This window comes from Artibeus jamaicensis, unplaced genomic scaffold, assembly GCF_021234435.1.
Source record: "Artibeus jamaicensis isolate MK-2021 breed Jamaican fruit bat unplaced genomic scaffold, CSHL_Jam_final contig_415, whole genome shotgun sequence".
Lineage (NCBI taxonomy): Eukaryota > Metazoa > Chordata > Mammalia > Chiroptera > Phyllostomidae > Artibeus > Artibeus jamaicensis.
The window spans coordinates 5534990-5558094 of NW_026521823.1; the positions used below are offsets into that span (position 1 = coordinate 5534990).

General features: G+C 34.7%; 1 pseudogene; it reads left to right on the forward strand.

Moving 5' to 3' along the window:
* Positions 1-3067: 3067 nt before the first annotated feature.
* On the forward strand, positions 3068-3191 carry LOC119051210 (uncharacterized; annotated as a pseudogene).
* The last annotated feature ends 19914 nt before the right edge of the window (positions 3192-23105 follow it).

Here is a 23105-nt window from a genome sequence, read left to right on the forward strand (position 1 = left end):
TAACTTCTTTATAAATTTTGGATATTAACTCTTTATTGGCTGTGTCATTGGTAAATATGTTCTCCTGTTCAATTGGTTGTATTTAATTTTGTTAATCGTTTCCTTTGTTGTGCAAAAATTTTTTAGTTAGATGCAAATTGTTTGCTTATTTTTCATTTGTTTCTTTCCTGAGTAGATACATCAGATAAAATATTGGTATGAACAATGTCCAATATTTTGCTGCCTATGTTTTTTCTAAGATTTTTATGTTTTTAAGTCTTACATTTATATCTTTAATTCATTTTCAGTTTATTACTATGAACAGTGTTAGAAAGTGCTCTAGTTTCATGTTTTGCATATCTGTCCAGTTTTTCCAATACCATTTATTAAATACACTGTCTTTCCCCCTTCATTATATTCTGTCTTTGTCAAATATTAATTGATCATAAAGCTGTGGGTGTATGTCGACTTTCTACACTGTTCCTTATGTCTTTTTTCATGCCAGTACCATATTGTTTTGATTACTATGGCCTTGTAGTATAGTCTGATATCAGATAGCATAATTCCTTCCACTTTGTTCTTCTTTCTCAAGATCGTTATGGCTACTTGGGGTCCTTCATGATTTCATATAAATTTTTGGAATATTCATTCTAGTCATCTGAAATATGCCACTAATATAGTGATAAGAATTGAATGGAATCTATAGAATGCTTTGGATAATATAGACTTTTGGTTTATTTGTTTGTTTTTTTGTTTATTTATTAAAGTTACCTTCTTTAAAAAAAGATTTTATTTATTTCTTTTTAGAGAGAAGGGAAGGGAAGGAGAAAAAGATGGAGAGAAACATCAAAGGGTAGTTGCCTTTCATGTGCCCCTACTGGGGATCTGGCCTACAACCCAGGCATATGCCCTGACTGGGAATAGAACTGGCGACCCTTTGGTTCTGAGCCCATGCTCTATCCACTGAGCTACACCAGCAGGGCTGGACTTTTTAATAATGTTAATTCTTCTTATCCATGTACATGGTATATTATTGGACTTATTTTTATGCTTTTCAGTTTGTTTTTCATTGTCTTATACTTATCCAAGTAGAGTTGTTTAACATACTTGGTTAAACTTATTCCTAGGTATTTTACTGATTGATTGATTGATTGCAATTTAAGTAGAATTCTTTTCTTAGTCTTCCTTTCTGATAATTCATTATTGGGTATAAAAATGCAACTAATTTATGGGTATTAATTCTGTATCCTATTTTGTATCAAATAGATTCTTTATTGAATTCATTGATCCATTCTAGCTGTTTTTGATAGAGTCTTTGGGCTTATGTAGATAAAATATCATATCATCTGCAAATAATGGCATTTTACTTTTTCCTTTCCAATTTGGATGGCTTTTTTCTTCTTCTTGTCTGATTGCCGAAGATAGGATTTCCAGTACTGTGTTGAATAAGAGTGGTGAAAATGGACATCCCTGCCTTATTCTTGATCTCAGGGTAAAATTAGTTTTTGCCCATTGAGTATGATGTTGACTGTGGACTGGCCACATATGGCCTTTATTATGTTAATGTATGTTTCCTTTATCTCTGATTTGCTAAAAGTTTTTTTTTTTTTACCATAAATGCATGCTGGATTTCATCAAATGCCTTTTCTGCATCTATTGATATAACCATGTAATTTTTATCCTTCATTTTAATGTAATGTATCGCATTTATTCTTTTGCAGATATGGTACCAAATTTGCATTCCAGAAATAAATCTCACTTTATCATGGTGTATGATCTTTTTAATGTATTGCTGCATTTGGTTCACTAATATTTTGTTGAGGAATTTAGCATCTATGTGCATCAGGGATATTGGCCTATAATTGTCTTTCTTTGTAGTAATTTTATTTGGTTTTTGAATTAGAATGTTAGCCTCATAAGATGAGTTTCAGATACTTCCTTTCTATTGAATTTTTTGAAATAGTTTGAGAATAATAGGATTAGTTGTTTGAATGTTTGGAGAAATTCACCTATGAAGCCATTTGCTCTAGGACTTTCATTTGTGGAATTTTTTTTTTTTTGATTACTGCTTCAATTTCATCAGCTGTAATTGATCTATTTAGGTTTTATGATTTTTCCTGACTTAGTTTTGTAAGATTATGTGTTTCTAGAAATTTATTCATTTCATCCAGATTGTCCAATTTGTTGGCATATGGAGGTTCGAAACATTTTCTTACAATTTTTTTGTATTTCTCTAATGATGGCTGTTATTTCTCCACTTTTATTTCTGATTTTATTTATTTGGGTCCTCTTTCTTTTTTTTCTTGACTAGTATGTTAAAGGTCCCCCAATCTTTTTATCTTCTCAAAGAACCAACTCTTGGTTTCATTGATCTTTTGTATTTTTTAGACTTTATTTTATTTATTTATGCTCTAATCTTTATTATTTTCTTAATTTTTTGAGATTTTTTTAATTGGTTCTTGAGGAAGACCTATAATTCTATGGGTTTTCCTAATATTAGTACTGCTTTCACTGTATCCCATAGGTTTTGGGTTACTGTATTCTTATTTTCATTTCTTTCAAAGTATCTTTTTATTTCTTCCTTGATCCAATTGTAACCACATTCATTGTTTAGTAACATGTTATTTAGTTTCCATGTCTTTGTGTGTTTTTCAGGTGTTTTTTTTTTACTTGTGATGGATTTCCTGTTTCATACCATTATGATCAGAGAAGATACTTGATATAATTTCAATCTTCTTAAATTTATCGAGTTTTTTTTCATCTTAACATGTGGCCTATCCTAGAAAATATTCCATGTTCATTGGGGAAAAAAAGTATATTCTGCTGTTTTGGGGTAAAATGCTGTGAAGACATTAATTAAATTACCTGATGTACAGTATCATTTAAGGTTACTTTTTAAAAATTGACTTTCTGTCTGGAAGAAATTTTTTTAAGATCTACCCATTGATGTTAATGGGGTGTTAAAATCCCGTATAATGACTACATATTGCCAATCTTTGCCTTTATACTAATCAAGATTTGCTTTATATATTTAGGTGCTCTTATGTTGAATGCATAAGTATTTGCAGGGCTTAAATCCTCCTGCTGGATCGCTTCTCGGCCTGGCCTCTTGGCTAAGATCAAGTGTAGTATCCGTTCTTATCAGTTTAAATCCTCCTGTTGGATTGTTCCCTTTATCATTATTCAGTGTCTGTCTTTGTCTCTTACTATATAGTCTTTATTTTGAAGTCTATTTTATCTAAATAGTTCTATCTCAGCTCTTTTTTTCCATTTCACTTGCACAAAATATCTTTTTCCATATCTTTATGTTTAGTTTGTGTGTATCTTTTGTTCTAAGGTGGGTATCTTTTTCTGTTTTCTTATCTATTCAGTTACACAATGTCTTTCGATTACAGCATTTAAGCCATTTACATTTAAAGTGAATATTTATAGCTACACATTTATTGCCATTTTATTCTTCATAACTATGTTCCTCTATTTTATTTTCCTTAAAAAAGACCCTTCAATGTTTCTTGTAAAACTGATTTGGTGGCATTAGGATTTTTCTTGCCTGGGAAGTTTTTTTTTTAATTACTTAAATTTTATTTGTGTACCTTCATAATCTTTTTAAAAAATATAGCTCTGCTCCTGATCTAGCTGCCCTCTTAGTTTGCTTTTGTTTTAGGTGTGGTTCTTAATAATTGTGAGTTTGCTGTCCTTTCAATGTTCATCTTTTTTATCTTCTTTTTCTTAGGTAAGTCCCTGTAACATTTCATATAATAAGGGCTTGGTGATAATGATAAACAAAAACAAACTAAGAGGGCAGCTAGATCAGGAGCAGAACCATAGAAATGGAGATCACATGGAGGGTTAGCAACAGGGGAGTGGGGGAAGGAGAAGGGGGGGAAGGTACAGAAAATAAGTAGCATAGATGGTAGGTAGAAAATAGGGGGAGGGCAAGAATAGTAGGGGAAATATAGACTCTAAAGAACTTGAAACACGTGGTCATAAACTAAAGGGGGATGGTGAGGGAGGGGTGTGCAGGGTGGAGGGGAATGAAGGGGGGAAATAGAAAAACCGTAATGGCATAATCAATAAAATATATTTAAAATATATATATAATCTTATTATATTTTTTCTATTACCATTTATTCCCCTTATAACTCTTCCCCCATATTTTTTCTTAAATTTCAAATGATAGCATTTCTGGGTAAAATAGTCTTGGTTGTTGTCCCTTACTTTTCATCACTTTGCACTTTTCCTGACAATCCCTTCTAGCCTGGGATACTCCTGTTGAGGAAACAACTGACCACCTTATGAGATCCCCCTCGTAGGTAATTGTCTTTTCTTGATGCTTGTATGATTCTCTCTTTGTGTTTATCCTTTGCCATTTTAATTATGAGATGTCTTGGTGTGGGCCTTTTTGGGTTCATCTTGTTTGAGACTCTGTGCTTCCTGGACTTGTGTATCTTTTTCTTTCTCCAGGGTAGGGAATTTTTCAGCCATTATTTCTTCAAATAGGTTTTTGATCTGTTGTTCTCTGTCTCCTCTTTCTGATACCCCTATGATATGGATATTGTTACACCTCACATTGATCCAAAATTACTTTAACTTATTTCAATTTTTTTCTGCTCTGATTGGGTGTTTTCTGCTAACTGTGTCTAAGACTGATGATTTATGTCTCTTATTTATCTCACCTGTTATTTATTCCTTCTAGTCTATTCATTTCAGATATTGTATTCTTCATTTCTGACTGGTTCTTTTAAATAATTTTTGTGTCCTTTTTCATGATATTGAAGTTCTCAGTAAGTTCCTTGATGTTCCTTGACAATCCTTATAGATATTTTTTAAATACTGTATCTGGTAAATTGCTTGCCTCCATTTCATTTGATTCTTTTTCTGGAGATTTTTCCTGTTCTTTCACTTGGGGCATGTTTCTTTGACTCTCCATTTTAGCTATCTCTTTGCATGTGTGTGTTACTTTTCTATGTATTAGGAGGATCTGCTGTGTCTCCCAGTCTTGGCAGGGTGGCCTTATGTCATAGCTGTCTTGTGAGGCCCAGTGATGCAGTCTCCTTGATCACCTGAGTTGGGTTCTCCGGGAATGACCCTTGTATGAGTTTATGTAAACCCTCCTGTTGTAATTGAGTCTGGATTGCTACTGGCCATTCATGTGTGGGGCACCTTCAGGATGGCTTATTGTAAGGGTCAATCCTGACCACAGTGCATGTATTACTTGAAGGTGCTGACTACACAAAGCCAATTTTGCCTCAGCAGGGTCTGGTGCCCGCTGAGATCTTCCTTTGGATATGCCACTTGTGAAGCCATTTTGATCATGCACTGATATTGTCTGAAGCTGGCTGCTGAATGTGTTTATTGTGGAATCTCTTGGGAGGGAATCTGGTGAAAGTGAGTATCAGACACTGTCTGTGACTTGCCCTGGGCAATGTGTTTAAAGCTAAGAATCAGTTCATAGCTAGTAGCTGCCTCTGCTGGGTGTTTGTGTGCATGGGAAAGACCAAGTTGTACAAAGGTTAGCTTCCACAGCACTGAGCCAGGGGGCTGGTCAGCAAAATGCTCAAGGCACCCAGAGATCTGCCTCTGCCTCCAACTGCCTCTGCCTGCTGGCTGCCTGTTAGACTCAGTCACTAAACGAGCCTCTGGCAGCATGCAAGTTGCGTGAGGTAGGTTCTCAGTGAGTACCAGGTAAGGGCAAGTGGTGTTCACCAATTTGATACAGATTCAAACATGGTATCAGTGCTGGGTCTTAGGCTACTCAGCAAACCTCCCAGGATATATTAAGCCTAGCTGACACTTGCTGGGTACCCACTGACTTCTGTGGTATGGTGGTGTCTCAGAGAGTCAAGGTTGAGACCAGCAGAATGTATCAGGACTAAACAGACTAAGATTTGACCAGTGAAGGAAGACTCCGCATCAGTCCAGCATGTGAGGGAAAAAGTGTCCCCTGTTCTAGAGCCACACAATCCCATATGTCCCAGATTCTACCCAGAGTCAAGAGGGTGGGACTGTGGAGAGCCCCAAAAGTTTAGTAATAGATATTCAATTCAGGGGATGTGCTACTAGTCAGGTTCATGGGAAAGTAGGGTGAATAGTCCCCACCCCAAAGCCCCACACAACTCTAGTCTGTCCTGACTCTTTCTGCCTGGAACCCAGGGTGAGTAGCTTTGAATGAGATTGTACATGCTGGCCCTTTAAGATAACCCCTATATCTGTAGGCACTTTCTTTTTTCCATGATGGAAAGAACCCCCACAGCCTTTCACAACCAGATGTTGTATGTGTGTCTCTTCCCGTGTTCGGTGCTGGGGAGTCTGACGTGGAGACCGCACACTTCTCAGGGGGAAATTTGGCAGCTAGATGTCCCTCGGGGTTCACAGCTGCCACCCAAGGACTGGGAATTGGTTCAGTCCTTTGTGAGTTTCTGCTCTTCCTACCAATCTCAATGTGGATTCTTCTGTAAATCTTTTGTTGTAAGGCTTTTGTTCTGCTAATTGTTGGTTGGTTATTCAGGTTGATTATTCTGTATTTTAGTTATAATTCCAATCTGGTCCTGCGAAGAGGTGAGTATATCCACTTGCCCTGCTGCCATCTTGGATCCTGAATATTCTTCTAGAGAGGGAGAAAGTACCAATTTAAGAGAAGAGAGAAATGAGTGACTAATGTAGAAAATCTCTTAAGATTGTTAAAAGAAATGGGATCTCATTCCATAAATGTTATGGAATAAGAAGGAGGAATAAATTTTACTGTAACACAAGACAAAAATGAACAAAATAGATGCACATATTAAGTACATTAAAAATTAAGTAGGAATCTGATGGAATTCAAAGTTGGTAATTTCTATACAGGCATACCTCAGTCATATTGCTCTTTTGGTTCCAGATTTCCACAACAAAGTGAATACCACAATACAGCAACTTGTACTATTTCTTCTGGTGGAGGGTCTTGCGTTCGGTTTCTGAAAAACACATCTGTGAAGTGTAATAAAGCACAGCACAATAAAATGAATAGACCTGTGTTCTCAATGAATTGGAAATAAAGTCACTATCTGAAAGTGAGTAGGCAGATGAGCTGGTTGAAGACCCTGAGTGCCCTGAGCTGCCTATCCCCACACTTCTGGACAAAGGGGCTTTCAGAGCCCTGCCCCAGCATGGATGCTGGTGGTGAGTGCACTCCTATTGATCTAACTAGCTGTTAAATTTGGCATATTATATAAATGCCATGCCCATTATATTCTTATCTAAGTGCCTTGACAGGTCACTGTTGCAATATCAAAGGACATAACTAACACTTTGTTTTATACTATCCACTGTAAACTACCCTCTACTATAAACTATCTCCTGATTCTTTACTCTTAAGATTAGGCATTAGTGCCTTACCCTTCTGTTCACCTGCTTTTTCCTTGGCTTCTGTCCTGTCCCATACACACTTTTCTTTATTAAGATAGAAGATAACCATAACTACACTATACTCTATATACATAATAGTAATAGAAAACTATTATCTAGTAATTTATATGTGCCACAATATCTCAGATCACTGAAATTATTGGAAAATTAGTTATAATTAATTTTTTCACTTCTTTTGGCTAAGAAAAGAAGGAAATTTGTCTGAATGACTAGCTTTCTATAACATGTTCTGGGCTGGCATTTGGAATTCTTGGTGAGCTCTTTATTAAGAAAAACAATGCATATTTTAAAATTTTTTCACAAATAGCAATTGAGTAAACAAAATTCAACAACTGGTAAGAAGGTATTCAATAACTGGTAAGAAGAACTTCAATTTTTCTTATTTCTGTACTTGCATGATTACTCTCTGGTGCAGCTTCACTCCTCACTTTTTTCTAAATCATGGCATCGCATTTTTCTGCACTCCCACAGTACTATACAGCTAGCCTGCCTACAGGATCTAATGTACTTCTTTCCTAAAACACAATCCTTCAGACGCATTATATTTGACGCTTGATACAGTTGTTTGAACTTTGTAAGTCCACTTCTAAACAGGACTTATTTCTTTTTTCAATAAGTACAATTTGCCCTTCGTATCTGTATGTTTCATCTTTGGGTGCAAAAGAGTATTTTTTCATTCCTAGCCATGGCTTTCAGACCCAGGTTCCCAATCATGCATAGAAAATACTGTTTTGGATCAAGGGTTGGTTGAATCTGAGATACAAATGGCCAATGTTGAGCCAAAAGTTATATGCAGATATTCTACTGTGGGGGTCAGGGCTACAAATCCTTATTATTGTTCAAGGATCAACTGCACTTAAGATTGTACAAGTTATGATGGAAAGAATAACAAGTTTCCACAAGCCAGTCTAAAAAGTAAAAGGTTCCAGACAGAATTGTGTACCTCTGGATTTGCTCATCCCCCATCTACTTCCTCTCCTCTGCACATTTGAGCTAATAACCATTCTCAATTTGTAGTTTGCTAATTCCTAAATTCTTAAATAATGTCACTAAACATCATATAGCATGTTTTAGTGTATTATAAATTTATTTAAATATTTCCATACTGTGCATACCATTCATCAGTTTGCATTTGTGTTCATATTGTTTAAAGAATATCCATGTTACTACAACTCCTGATAGATCATTCATTTCCATAGCTGTGTAGTAGTACTTTACTCAATGTTATTTATCTATTCTGAAGTTGATGAATGCTTAAGACTTTTTTTAATCTTAAAAACATTTCTCCAGTGTGCACTTTTATATACATGTATACCTGTGAGCATCAGAAGAGATTCTCTCAGATCATATATATATGGTTGGCTCATAGGCATATGCATATATCTAATTTTGCTAGATACTGCCAAATTACCAAATTGCTTTCAATTTGTATTTTCACAACCGACATATCATTGCTCCAAATTCTTGCCAAGAGCTAAAGTAGTCAGACATATAAAATCTTTTGCATCTGTATATTTGTTGCTGAGTAATTGCATATTTTTATTGCAAAAATATTTGTATTTCTACTTTTTCTAATGTCACTTTGTATAGCTGCTCATTTGTTCTAGTGAGTGTAGCCATTTTTCATATATATTTGTTATGAATATGTATATGTTTATATATATATGTATGTATGTATGTATATGAAAAAAGTCCAGCCATTGTTAATATAACAACAACGGTTTACTCAACATCACTGTAACCTGGCATCCAAAGAGAGTGGACAGGAATGCACATGTGTGAACAATGACAACTTCACTGTACTAGTCAGTGGGGGTAGTAAATGACATTGAGTGAGCATGTGTACTGTGTGGTCATCACATTCAGAATGACTGAGTAGAACATGAATCTGCATCAAATTTTACATTAAACTTGAACATTCTTCTGCAGAAACTATTCATACAATTCCAAAGTCTTTCAGGGACAATACAAGGAGTGCAGCACAAATAAAAGTGTGGCACAAATGTCTCAAAGATGGTCAAGAATCTGTTGAAAGTGACCCACATTCTAGAAGGCCTACAGCAAGCAGAACACTTGCGAATGTTGAAAATGTACAGGCTGCAATCAACAAAGATCAACAACTGACAGTGTAAGAACTAGAAGCTGATCAGGGGATTCAAAAACTACTGTGTGCAATATTTTGACACAGGATTTTGGCATGAAACATGTCAAAGCAGTATTTGTTCCATGGCTTCTGCTACCAGAGCAGAAGGAACATTGTACTGTACTTGCTAATGACTTGATTCAAACTGCTACCAATGAACCAGATTTTCTCAAAAAAGCCATGAGTTTGAAGGGGCCTAAGGTGCCATTGTCTCATGTACAATGTTTCTTGTATCTTATATTTTCTCAATAAAGGTCTCTTTTTATATCATGTGGCTGGATATTTTCTGGACAGGCCTTGGTATATACACATAAACAATTCAACCTACACTTTCTTCACATGGTTTTTATTTTCACTCATTTAAAACAGAATTTTCCACAAACAAAAATAGGTTTTCTATTTTTGAATTAGTTTAAATATTTAATGCCATTTCCTTTCAGGGTTTGCATTTATTTTTGTTAGTTTCTTCTTTAAGAAATGTTCCTCTGTTTTGAGGATATCAAACTATTTTTCTTTATTTTCTTCTACAAGATACTCAATATTTTTTATTTTACATTATTTCATCTGAATAGACTGTTGTGTAGGAGTAAAGACCACATTCAATTTGCTCTCAGGACATTAACAACATGATTCTGTCAGCAGCATTGGTCGACGCCTTCCCCAGTGAATGTCCCTGCTGCCTCTCTCCTGTGAGTCCAAAGTGGACTTGTGGTTCTCGATCTGCTGCCCAGCTGTCATTGGGAACATTATTCTTCTAAGTTACATCCATTTTGTCTAGAGTCCAGCCACTTCCTGAAAAACAAGTATGGGAAGTAAAGTATTTTTCTTGATATGGTCTAATCATGACATTATGTATGAAGGCAGATCTTGCAACCTGCACTGTGTGCAGTGTAGTGTGGCAAAGACCTTCCCCAGACAGTTTGCTAGGATGTGCGTTCTGGCTAGTCCACATACCACCTGTGTGATTACCACGACAGTCTCCACACTGAGTATGTGCACCCCGTTGGGGTACGTGAAGATCTTAGAAGAGGTGAAAGGGTATATATAGATAGTTTAAAGGCACTGATTTCCAAAACCCTAAACTATGGGTGTATACTTTTCAAAAATTGATCTGACTGTGAAGGCACCTGACTTAACAAAGGTTTGGTTTTTCTTTCCTAAAACCTTTTCTAACAACTTGGTAGCAAATGGTAGGAATACTTTTGCAAAATAGGTGCTAATCATTTTGTGTATGTCAACTGAAAATTTAGCTTTAACACAATTGAAAGGTGACTTGATCCTGTCGTCAGCTGAAATATCATTAAACATAATGTTTGATGAACAAATCCACTTCAGATATTTAACATATAACTTAGGAGTACAGCTCTGGGTTAAAAACCTGTGTGTGATACTTTAAGGCATGACCATAGGCAGTCACAAAGACTGTATCTGGCAGGACTCGTGGGGACATGGTGCCCTCCCCACACCAGACCTGTTCACACTCCATGCACAGCCTCTGAAGGGAGTTGTAGGCAGCAAGCAATTCAAGCTCCCCGCCAACACGCACACAACTAATCATGCTTTCTGCATATTTGCATTTCTTGTTCATGGAGCCTTCATTCTTAAGTCTCTCTATCAGAAGGCCTTGGATGGAAGTCTTTGGCTCTTCTGTTGAAACCTCCTTATGCAGAGTGAAGGGAAAAACTTTAGAGACACTTTTCCCCACTCGGACTCAGTACCAAATAGTTTTCCACTCCTAGCCCACCACCCTCACTCTTCCTTGCTTTCCCCCTTCCACCCCTTCTTGTCCGTAAAAGGCCAGAGTCATTTCTTCAGAGCTCCCTCAGCAATGGGACAGCCTGGAATGTGAAGTCTGGGCCGATGCACTTGGCCCTGCACCTGTGTGCCATCCCTTGAGGGAACAGGGAAGTCTGCTTTCCCAGTTGTGTATTCTGCCTATCATCTCAGTAATGATATGTAACATTTCAATATATTTTGTTGATTTGCAAACAAACTGGACCTCTAACCAAGAGAATATTTTTAACACATAAATCTTATGGGGAAAATTCAATGCTAATTTATACATATATATGTGTGTGTATACACACACACCTATATTTTCTCCACTGAAATATGAAAGGGGATCAATAAAATACTTTCAAGAAGAAAAATATACTGTATTAAATTATACTTCTATGCAGGGAATTAAGTGGAAATAGTACAAGGAGAAGAAAAATGATATAAAATTCCTATTTATTGATGAGGAGCTTTTTCATGAATAAATAAATTGGATGATAATGTCAAATTCCAATGGTATTCTGATACCTTTGAGCACATATGACTGAAAGATGTGTGAGTAATACTTTAAAATATCTGTGTTTACAACATCCTTTGCAGGTATATTCACACATTGGAAAATATTTTAGTACAAAAATAATTGATGACCACTTATCTAGGACATCGTAATGTTCTCTGACATGTGAACAACAGCACGGGAACTTTCCATCCCAGCCATGAACAGTCAGTACAGTCTCTGTGGAAGAGTATGGTTAGCAAATGAAAACAAAATCTTTGTCTCTCACACAGATATCCAGGAAGAGTAGCAAAAGCATATTAAGGATCTAGAAAAAATAGACAAAAAAAACTTTTCAAGAATCTTGACAAGACTCCAAGATCGCAAGTCCATTCTCACACTTAAGAAGGTTCATCCCCTCAGGGCTTATTCTCAAATACACTGAGTACTTAGAAAAGTCCACTGTAGAAATAATGGATACAGCATAGAAAAGATACTCTTTGCGTCAGGGAAGAACCTGGCAGAAAACAGAGGGTGGAGTCAAACAGGTGGCTTTAGAGAATTTAAGGCACTGGCTCAGTACCAAGGTACAGCCAAGGACAAAGATACAGGAATAATGAAGCACTAACACAGCTAGGAAGCCTCTGACAGCCACAGTCTTGAACACATCCCACTGAGAGAGAACCATAGGTCCAAAACAGTTGCTTTCAACCTCTGGTCTTAGGCAGAGAAACACAGCCAAGCTCAAACTGTGCCTGGTAGTGAAAGCAACTAGAAAATAGATGACCATAGTTTCTCTACTCATTTCTTCTTTGTGTCTTACTGACCAGACCAAACTGAAATCTAGAGGACAGGAAATACTGGTGATGCAGCATGGTAGGTAGAGATCAGACTCCTGTGGGGATGGCAGGGTGAAGAAGTGTGCAATGGAGGGGGAATAGAGACAATCTAACACAATTCAAAGTTAGTAATGACTCTAGTTATCAAGTAAATTAGAAGTTTATAAAATGTAAATCCTCCTATAGTAACACCAAAATACAGAAGTGAATGGAATAGAGATATTAGATATCCAGGTATCTTTATTCAGAGTTTATGGTAAAGTATGTGAGTTAGAGATAACGAAAAGTAAATGAACCCTGACTGATGTGGCTCAGTGGACTGAGCACTGGTCTGCCATCCAAAGGGTCACTGGTTCGATTCCTAATCATGGCACATGCCTGGGTTGCAGGCCAGGTCCCCAGTAGGGGGTGCAAGAGAGGCAACCACACATTGATGTTTCTCTCCCTCTCTCCTTCCCTTCCCCTCTCTCTAAAAATAAATAAATAAAATATTTTTTAAAAAGTAAATAATTTAAAATACACATAAGTGTAAGTAACTCCACTTTAATGTGGGAGGCATTCTTTATTTTTTTAAATAAATAAATGTATTTGTTCATTCTAAAAATGATGTTCAGACATTTCAGGTCTCAAGATCCAGTGTCTGTGTGAGGAGATGTTCTAACAAGTGCTGATCACGAAATGTGATGACAACCACATACGTACTTTTAACTTTTCTAGTAGACACATGGTAATGGAAAAACATACAACAAAAATTAAATTAAAGGGGATAAATTAACATTAATGAAGTTTATTTAACACAATAAATAAAAACATTTTTAATTGAACATACACAGTTAAAATTATTAATGAGACATTGACACTCCACTTTATCTTATAGAGTCTGCAAAAGCCAGTGTGGCTTTTACACATGTGCCACATTTCAGTTGCTTAAGAGCCGTGTGTGATAAACGGCAAACCTCCTGGTAGATGCAGTTGCAAAAATTAAAAAGTGTTAGAAATGATGGAACATTTACTGTAAAAGCAAAATGAAGAGAATATTAGTGAATGTTCTTATTTAACATGTTTTTATATTTTTAGTCAGAAAGATTATGAGTGAATATTATGATGTTAAAGATTATGAGAATTATATCCATTTAAATCCAATAATTCTGCCCAGCTCTTTCACTCTCTCTCATTCTTGCTTCTCTTCTAGTATAATTTTGAGATCAACTAGGAATTTTAAGCTTTGACAGATAAGCAGTAAAATTAAAAATTCAAGAATTAAGACTATAGCTCTTTGAAAAGAGAGAAATAAAACAAAGAAAGCAGACTTTTTTCAATGTCTTTTCCCTGAAATGTGATTCGCAGAACCTAAAATTCAGCATTTTTAAAATTTTCAACTATAGTTTTAGAAATGTTAAAAAAGTTGTGATTCAATCACTGCATCAAATTTTAGAAAATTTTTATTACCCCAAAATAAATTATGTGTCAGTTAGCAGTCAGTCTCCATTTCCCCTTCACCTCAGTCCCTCGTCCCCGATGACCTATTTGTTCTCTATGGATTTAACTACTATGCACATTTCGTAATAGTGAGATCACGCAGTGTGCCGTCTTTCCTGCTTGGCTTTTTCATTTACCATGAAGTTCTCAAAATGTATGACTAGATAACATTCCATTATTTGGATATATCACATTTTGACTGTCCTTTACATACTTGTTGAACAACGTGTACAATGGCACCTTTTGGTTATTGTGGATAATAACTGAAATTTTGCACATGACTTTTAGTGTGAATCTATATTTTTCCTTCTCTTGTCTATATATGGGGAGTATACATGCTAGGTCCTGTGGTAACTGTTTAAATTTTCATTAACTATCAAACTTTTCCAAAGCAACTGTATCATTTTACATTCTTGTCAACAGTGTATTAAGTTTCTTTTTTTCAGTCATCTCTTTACCAGCACTGCTACTGTCTAAGTTTTAAAATAGGCCCCTTAGTAAATGTGGAATAGTTTTTACCATGGTATAGATTTCCATTTTTCTAAAGATTACTGATGTTAAGCATCTTGTCATGTGTGTGTTGGTCACTTCTATATTTACTTCAAAGAAACTTTTATTCAAATACTTTACCCATTTTTTAATTGTAGTTCAAGTACAGTTGTCTACATTTTTACCCCACCATAGCCCCCTGCCTCACCCACCCCCACCTCCCACCCTCGAACCTACCCCTTTTGGCTTTTTACCCATTTTTAAAGTAGGTTAGCTGTTCTTGTTATGACACATGCTTTTTTCTTTATATACTCTGGATAGTAATCCCATTATTTGCTTTGCAACATAGTCTAGTTTATCTATTTTTTGTGTTGCTTGCACTTTTGTTGTCATGTGTCAGAAATTATTGTCTATTCCATGTCACAAAGATTTACACGTGTGCTTTTTGCGAGGGTGAAGAGAGTTTTATAATTTTGCTTTTACATTATATTTTTGATAGATTTTGTGTTTTTTATAATATATGAGGTAAGGGTACAAATTCAGTTATCTGGGCATCATTTATTAAACACTATTATTTCCCTCTTTATTTGTCTTGACACACTTGCTGAAAATCAATTGACCATAAATATAAGGTTTTACATTCAGGTCTTAATTTGTAGATGTCTGTCAGATTTGTTTTATAGTTCTTCAAATCTTTGATTTCCTTGCTGATAGCCTAAATATTCTGTCATAAAATTAGAATATTGAAGGTTCCAGTTGTTATTGCTGAATTTTCCATTTCTATTTCATTTCTCCTTTCAATTCTTCAGGTTTTGGTTTATGTATTTTGAAGCTCTATTGTTACAAGCATTGTGTAAATGATTACAAATTTTACAACTTTCTGATGGACTAACCTCTTTTATCATTATAATACTCTCTTTTTTCTTTTAAAACACTTTCTAACTTAAGCTATATTCTTTCTGATTTGGTCTAGCCATTGCAGATATTCCAACTTATTTGTGTGTTTGAAGCTAAAGTTAATCCTGGGTGTGTGCACTGGTGTACATATGTGTGTTACTCTTTTTTAAAATTTTCATAAATATGTCAAAGCTTTCAAAGCCCCCTAAGGATACCCCATTTTCTAGCTCTTCCTTTTAAGTTTCTTTTTTTGGGGGGTGGGGTCAAATCCTATTTACCCCACTGTATTACCTCAAATAGCTATAGCCTTAAGCAATTGCTGTTGATTGTTTTCTACAAATGCTCAAAGGAAAAGACTCTTTGCACAGAACAATTTCAGAGTCAGGTCAAATGAACACAATTCTTTAGGAGTGTGGCTTCTTAGAGAACTGACAAACAGGTCAAGTACTAACGATTCTCTGTGAATGGGGATTTTGAGTAATTCCAAAGCCAGGGTTGCTCTGCTGCTGGCTCTCACTAGAACTGTGGACTCCTCGTAATCAAGGCTACTGTGTAGCTGGAGAGAGGACTAGGAATTGGGCAACATAAAATCTCACAGATCTTACCACATTCACCAAGATTCAGCAGTTTTTCTTGAATAAGCACTGAAGATTTTTCCCGAGCCGTTGGTTAATTTAATTAATTCCAGAAAAAATATATTTTCACCAGTTTTTTAATTGCTTTAATGAAGAAACAGATTTTTGGAGGTCCTTATTTCATCACTGCCACTGATATTGCTCCAATAGAAAATATTTGAATTTTATTTGACAATAAAAAAGCCTGATTCTGGAAATATGAATACCCAATATGTGAGTAAAAGAAAATTTATTAATGTTACTGTTTATCAAAATATTATGTAGAATTTAATCATTTAAATTATCTTATTTCAGATTTAAAACTATAATTCAAGTGCATGATACAATTACATTAGAAAATGCAGAGTTTTATACATTATGTAATTTATACTAGTAATTTTGAGGGTTTTTTTTATATAATATAGTTCATATTTGTACCAAATAAAAAATTGGAACTTGAAATATTTAGCATAGTTTATACAAATTAAGAATTTATATCTATGCATTAAAATTACTTAATGTTTTATATGATACAAACTATATTATGAGTATATTAGTGAAATGAGTCATAAATTTAGAGTTTATTAAAGTTGTGTGAAACTCTGTTTTTTTATAAATTGCACCTAATGAAGCCCAAATAACTTTAAAAATATTATTGGTAGAATATATAATTATTTCAAATATTATTTATTGGTTATGTTTTTAATACTCTGTTTATTTTTTCTACTATTTCTACTTTTGACAATTTGCATACATAAAGTAGTAATAGTACATCTACCCAAGACTTCTGAGAAGTTGGATTTATACTCCAAAGTTGTCCATAATTAAAGATAGTTTACGTTGTTTACTTACAAATTAAATGAGTTTAATTTGTTTTTCAAACAAAACTTTTAAGAATCCTTACTTCTCTGTATTATTCTTTGCCAGTCATATGAAATTCTATAATACGAGATGTCTTCCTGGTCTTATTTGGAGAAAAATTTGTCTATAGTCGGTGTCAGCTTCAAAGATAATGCTGCCTGCGAGAAGCGGTGGGGCTCATACACTTCAAATCCCAATTAGGCCTCGAGTGTTAAATTAAAATAAAAACCTGCAACTCAAAGTGTAAATTTAAAATCTTAGTATTAGAGCAAGATTTAATGAATATAAGTTGTATGTGTGATAATGTGTGGTTTTTATTATGATTTGAAATTATTGAGGCAGAAATGGTTTATCCAAACAGCACTTCTGAAAATGATCTCTTTGCTTATAATTATGCATTAGGTCCTAAAAGACCATTTGCTGGCAAAATAAAACTATGACATAAATTAGGGGAATGAATAGCTGGTTTTCTAGCACCTAAAAATATAAAGAAGAATGCTTTATGGAGGTCATTCTTTTCCTGTTGCTACATTGTCCTACCTTTCAAAACAGGACTGTGGACTATTTCAACGTCAGTGTCTTCAAACCGAAACACTGAGCTGAAATCAGCACTACTTATTTATGTGACAACTCACAGTGAGAGATTATTGTTGATTCTAGAATACATAATTTTATTGTATTTTAACACGGCAATGCACTTTAAGAACAAAACAACCACAGAGAAACATCTTGAACTTCATATAGTAGCTTTATTTATTGTTTTAATCCTTTACTGTTGTTTTAGAATTTCTTTTCATATTAGCACTTATAATAAACAAGTAATTCTGTTTATTTGTTAATAAGGTAGAATTTCCTTAACAGGGAATGGAGAGAAAAATGATAAAATCAAAAATTAAAAACTTTATATATTATATGATTAGAATTGAGTTGGATAACAAGGGCCCATTCTTTCCAGATCTGTACATGAGATGATGTTAGGAGCAATGCTTCTTCTCTCTGGGGCTGAACCTGAAAGCAATCTAATGAGTGATCAGATTGTGGTTACCAGTGATATTTTTCCACTGAAGGCTCGTGGAGAAATGGCCGATTCTATGTCGACAGCAGACAGGTTCAAAGGAAGGCTGAACAATCTTGCTTTTCCATAAGCAAGACTGCTTTCAGGGATTAATGGAATTTTGTCAAAAGGACACAGAAGTCAACTTAAAAGGGTTCCTACCGGCCAACATTTGTTAATTTGAGCATAAAAAGGTAGATGCTGACTGTAGATCATAATACATTAAATCTTTGATAACCTATAATCAAAATTTAACATAATGTTAACATAAAATGTTCTAAAAGGAGGCAATCACATCAAATATAATAATTTTGAGCTATAATATTAAATTGTATTGGTATTTTTGATACCTTTGCTGTAATGGTGAAAACTAAAGAAACCAATAAATATTATATACTTCAGTTAAAATAGATTTTATGACTAAGGATCTGACAAATTCAAGTCAGATATTCAGAATTTCATTAGTTAGAACTTTAAATATCAATTAGAAAAGCATGGTTGTAAGGATATATAATATTATAATGTTTACCAAGTGCAAATGTTTTGGATTTGTAATAACATATGCAGGTGTTTTAAGAATCCAAATCCCAATCAGGTGTTCAGTCCCCATGGAAGTAACAGATTTCTGTAAAATGACAGAAGAATCAAGTACTAGGTATAACTTGACACCAGGTAAATAGATAAATAATTGCTTATATTTTTAAATTATGGTGTCATTGGCATAAACACAAGAAAAGAGAAGCACACACCATCGACTTGTCTAGAAGAACCAGTCAGCATGTAATTCAGGAAAATCTCAGCTAATAAACAGTCTCAGTGAAATGCTGGTAAAGGTCTCTAAAATCTTAGACAATTATGCATAAGAAGGTTAAAATAATATTAATGTTTCATTTTTTAAAGATCTCTACATAATTGATATTTTATGTACTTGTAATCCAAGAGAGAATTCAGCCTATTGGGTTGGCTGTATTACAACTACACTTTGAATAAACTATTGAATAACTGATTTATTTTCATGATTATAAATCTTAATATATACTAAGCATAAAATATATCAGATAATGGTTTATTTACTATATTTTTCTGAAATTATAAGAATTATATATTACTGAGAGGTTTATAGTATTTCCAGATAATTGCATGTACAAAAGATAAATTTAGTTTATATATACAATTTGAAATCTCTTAAGGCAAAATATTGACAACCCTGTATACTAGTTAAATTTGTTTTTCCCAAAGCTCCCTGAAAGTGATTATAGAATGTGGTAGAATTAAAAACAGAACAGTAAAGTTTGCTAGCTGTACTTTAAAAAAAGCATGATTGAGAGCCGTTAGATTTTTATAGCGTGGTGGTAGCTTTAATCTAGAAGGGCAATAGTTACCCTGCAGCATTCACATTGGCCTGAGGAAAAACTCTGTAAAACTCCATGATGACCCAGAACAAATACCTTTAGAAATTGTAGTGTGTACAGCGAAACCATTATTTTAATTTCCCCTGCACTAATATAATTTTATCTGATTTCTTCATATATTCTTCTCTCTCACTTATAACCTGAATGATAAGTGACAATCTTCATCTTGGCAATGGATAGCCTAAAGAATACTTTGGTTTAAATGTATTGATTAGATAATAATAAAGGGCACAAAATGAGAAATTAGCTTCTATAGCAAGAGAGCACTGTGACTAGAAACAAAATGATATATCTTTAATACTGGATTGCACAACCCATGTAACCAAGGATGTCACCAGCATCCTTTTCAAATAACCTTTTTAAGGCTTGCCCTTTTAACAATGTTACTTCTGAACAGCATGAATTTTTGTCTCTTAAGTGTCACAGATCTCTCTCCCTTGAAGACGACAAGGCAATTTTGAAGATTTAGTCTTACCAGTGTGTAAAATAAGCTTGTGTTTTTGATGGGTTAAATAATTATTGTCTTAGGATCTTTCTTCCCTGTGATGAAGCAGTCTTCATTTAAATTTGGGTCCTATTTTCTTCAACGCTATATTTTAAGAAGAGTGGACAAGATCAAGTTCTTCTCTGGAGAAAACCCTCAGTGCCAAAATGAGAGTGCTTAATTATTTAAATCACCAATACCAAATCTAATTGACCTAATTAGACCAAATTATTCAATATTTAAAGAAAAAGATACTGGTATCTTCTTTATTTTTTTCCTCTATTGAAGAACTGGCTCCAAGCACTTCCAGCAGCCTATGTTGTGAAGATGAATGTGGGACTTCAACCTGGTCCTCGTGCAGACTAAGGAATTTCCATTTTTGTCTGTGCTGCCCACCTTGTTGGCCTGGGCCTCAAATCCTGCTGTCTCCAACCCAACCTCGCATGGTTCCACTGGGCAGATCAGCCCCCTCCTGCCTATTGTTTTGAAAGTTGTATGACTTTACTGAAATGTTTTAGTGCAGTATTGAAATATATGAAAATGGTATATTAAACCAACACGAGCACTGGAAATGATATAGTTTTTAATCTAGTTGACATCTAACAAAAGACAGTTACCCTATGAATATCTGTAAGGTGATTAATATAAGTTGGAGGCTGAGCAATTTTGGTGTGTTCACATTTCACTGGCTCCCCTTTTTGGCCAAATACACACCAAGTGGGACTCTATTTGGCAGAGCTGGACAGAACCAACATGTTTGGTGGTTTCATGGAAATGCTTCCACACCAACAGTGGGAAAAGCGAGAGTTCTGGGAGTTCTGGGATATAGCTGCTCAGAGGCCACCTTCCTCATCTTTGCTGAACTGAAACCAAATAGCTCAGACCCACACTGCACTATATATGGCTAAGTTTAGTCTAATTAGTTCATCATGTATTAGAAGTACATTCAAAAACACACATGGTATTAAATAATGTAAGAAACCATAAGGTCTTAATTTAGAGGATTATAAGAGATTTTCTATCATTTTCCCTTTCAGATCTTATTTTGAAATTATTCCCTATTTTACTATAAATTATAAATGTTACATGAAATTATTACCTTTAAAGCAACTGGTTTTAGTCATGTCATGTCAACGGTGAACAGTTGTAGTTCACCTAGCTATCTAGTTATGCATATTCATAACTACATTTTCATTTCTCTATGCATAGAAATTCCAAGAAATACAGATATCACTCATTTATCAAAAATTAAAACTACATAGCATCTAAATAAACTCTTTACATATCTCAACTCTTTCTAGACATAGCCACTCTGTATTGCATAGCTAGCTTTACCAGGATATAATACTATTTTATCTCAAAAACCATATTTCAAAATGCTTGTTTCTGTGACTTTTTAACTTTGATTCCACCTCTGCTGTAGTGAAGTTTGAAACCTTAATGACCTATTTGTTAAGGTTTCTAACAAATTTGTTGATGACTTCAATAGATTTTTTCTACCTGCAGATTTTAAAGAATTTATTATCTTCAAGCTTTAAGATTTAGCAGGAGAGAGAGGCTGTTGTTTACTGTTCTATGCAGGCAAATTGTCTTCTGGTGGTGCAGTTGGGTGTGCAACAGTGTGCACGTAGTAAAATTCACAAGGAGGCAAGGCATCCAGGAGGCACCTGGCCTAGGAGGAGATTATCAAGGGCCACCTTGTGGGGGAAGCAATCTGTCCCTCCACAATCACTCTTGGGTGCCTATTTGAATATTATTTTAATGGAGGAATGAATGTTTACTCATTTATAGTGAGGACTCCTTCTCCAGGGTGCTTCTTCCTCAGTGTGACTTTATCCAGCAACACTCCATCCAGTTTCTGTTTTTTAGAAATCCTTCATAATTTATTGCTCACTGGTTACTGTCTTTCTGTTTGCTTAATTGTTTAGGGTTTATTCTCTCTTTCTTCATATTGTTTTAAGGGTCATAGAAAAAAAGCATGGGCTCAGTCAACCATCTAGCTATTAAACTTTATTTAAAAATCCACGCTGTTCCAGGCACCATGATGAGCACCAATCTTTCAAAGTGAGTTTCATTTTCTTTTCAAGAGAGGTTCAAGAATTAGGGAGATCAGAGTTACCTGCTTGACATTATCCAGTGGTAACTAATAGAATTAAGGTTTTAGTGCAAGTTTTTTAAATTCTAAATCCAATCTTTTTTATTTTTTATTTTTTTAGACTGACTTTTTATTTTTAATAGAGAAAATAATTCCCTGTGATTTTGAAATTTTGATGTAGGTTGTTTTTTCCCTACATCATCACCACCATGAAAACCAGGACAAAGATATTCATTTATGTAGTGGATGACCGAATATCTAGAATGTACACACTTATTAGTACTATTTGGTACCTAGACTATTCTATACAGTCAATCCTCCCCTACCCTGAAGTGAGGTCGCTGCTATCCCCAGGAAATAATTTGGAAATAATGGGTAGCAGTATAAATAGTGTAAGGTTTTACAAAACAATATTAAATTGCTAAAAAAATTTCTAAGAGTTGTACAAAGTAAAGGGGAAAAAGTCACTGATAGTTTGAGTGCTGATATTAGAATTCAGGAAATACCCAGATAGGATATTTCTGTTCTTTCAATCAATTGCAGGCTTAGTAGTCACTGAAGTAGTAGGAGTATTAATAGCTTCTTCTGTTGCCTTTTTAAACTTTATTCAGTTAAAGAAGCTTTTACTCTGTTGCTTGATAAAAATTCACAAAGCCCATGAATGGTTCCCCTACCCTGAGGCAAAAAAGAGAACATTTCTAAGGTCACCTTATTTCAAGCAGCTTCAAGTAGAATACCTAAAATTCTGAGCAAAAATATTAATTGATCTACGAGGACCTTAAAGTCATAAAATCAATATGGAGAAGAAATTTAACTAAATTCCTAAACATTCATCATTTATATTCTCTTTCAAAATGTGCTCAGCAGAACAAAACCTTAAAAAAGACTTGATTTTAACATATTCCTAAAGACATAGCATGTATTTACTAGTATCTATAGTTAGAGAATAACTTCCAGAAATGCTTAATACCTGAACGTGCACTTATCCCATATACTCCATTATAATAAAACTAAATAGTCCCATTCATCACTAAGTTCTCAGAAATTATACTTTTAGATATAATGCATATAGTATGGTATATA